A 1,732-nucleotide genomic window follows, 5' to 3' on the forward strand; every position below is an offset into this window, starting at 1 on the left:
GGTGACCCTGCTGGTATTTGAAATACTGGTGGCACAGCTTCTAACATCACAGCAAGCTACCACAGTATAACAAACTGACAGACAGGTGGTGGACATTACACATAGGAATGCTTAACATGAAGGAGAAAATGGAAATATACTTCTAACTTAGTTAGGCAAAGATCTCTATTACAATATCATTTTCCTAAAACTTAAGACAAATAATTTCCCATGCCTATGGAAATGAAAAATACAAAATCTAAGGTTTTTTTTTTACTGTGTCCCAGGTTTCTTTAAGAACAAAGTGGTGAGGGATGTGGGGATTACCATCAAGAGCATCTTTGAGCTTCACCTTCCCTCCAACCAGTTACACTCCCAAATCTCCTGCCCCCACTGTTTGTGCTCCCAATTCCTTCCTTCCTTAGTGAATGACGATCTTAACCCCTAAAGCCCTGGTACAAACCGCACAGTCCTATTTCCCCAGCTTCTCCCCTTTCCTCTGCCCCCCCCCCCGCCCCCGTTCCTGAGAAGAAAATACAGGAACCTCAGTTTCAATGCGTGGGAGAGGCCAGAGGGGTGACCTGGACAGAGGAGAAAGCTTCCCCGAGAAAGGGACTGAGAAGTACAGAGTAGTAAACTGGGGGCCCTATAGCCTGGGGTAACAAAACAGGGCCCTGGTGACAGAGGAAAAGACACTGCTCCCCTTGGGAAAGGAGACCCAGCAGCCTTAAAATCCTCTCCTTGGGAGGAGTCGCCACTTGATTGTTTGCCCGTCTAGCGCCGGTTACAGAACCACACTCGCACCAGGACCTTCTCAAGTGCGAGCTGCTGGGCGATGTGGCCCGTCTGCTGCAGCCAAGGTTTCGGGCAGTGGAGGAACAGGCTCTACAGGTTGCCTCTCACTCCGTTCTCAATGTTCCTCTGTTTTCTCTTTAGGGCCTGCTGCAGGAGGGTCGCTGTTTTGCATATCTCTTGAAGGTTTTCTTTGTTGTTCGCCTCCTCCACCCGCTTCTGTAGCAGGGGCCACAGTTTACACATGTTCTTGAAACTGAGCTGCAGAGCCTCAAAACGGCAGATGGTCGTTTGGCTGAATACCTTCCCAAAGAGAACCCCCAGGGTAAGCCCCACATCACCCTGGGTATACCCCAGAGTGATCTTCTCTTGCTTTAAGAGTTTAGCGAATTGGTCGAGGTCTTTCTGTCGTGTTTTGAAGTCCTGGGACTCTACGAGGTTCTCATCCATCTTCTCCTCCAGCTTCACGGCACCAGAGGGTGCAGCGAGGGGCTCTGGGGAGGCCCCCTCGGAGTTGCTCTCAACCCCTGCCCTCGCCTCTCCCTTGGGTTGAGGGGTCTCCAGGCCACCTTGGGGCACTGGTCCCACGCCAACCTAAAGTCCACAGTATGCCATGCCTCCACAAAACTCGTACGGCCGAGGGCACGGAGGGAATGCCCCACACCTCAGCGCCCGGTCCAACCCCCGGCCGTATTCCTGGCCCACGTGGGGCGCCTTGGGAGCTCAGCCAGGTGCGAGGGTCAGTCCAGCCCAGCTCTGGCCCCAGCTGCCCTGGCCCTTTGCCTCCACTGCCCAGTGGGGTCGAGAAGGCAAAGTCAGCAGCCAGGTGTCCTGCCATGGGGAAGGAAGGCGCTCCAAGCCGGGGGCCCGCTGAAAGGCAAAATCTAAGATTTTTTTAATAGTCCATCTTTGGTAATAAGTTTCTTTGGGATGGGGTATGTGTTATAGGACACATCTAAGC

General features: G+C 52.8%; 1 pseudogene; it reads right to left on the reverse strand.

Moving 5' to 3' along the window:
- Positions 1–753: 753 nt before the first annotated feature.
- Positions 754–1,609, reverse strand: LOC101359867 (POU domain, class 5, transcription factor 1 pseudogene; annotated as a pseudogene).
- Positions 1,610–1,732: the final 123 nt, after the last annotated feature.

This window comes from Trichechus manatus, unplaced genomic scaffold (assembly GCF_000243295.1).
Source record: "Trichechus manatus latirostris isolate Lorelei unplaced genomic scaffold, TriManLat1.0 scaffold00285, whole genome shotgun sequence".
In the NCBI taxonomy this organism is placed as follows: domain Eukaryota; kingdom Metazoa; phylum Chordata; class Mammalia; order Sirenia; family Trichechidae; genus Trichechus; species Trichechus manatus.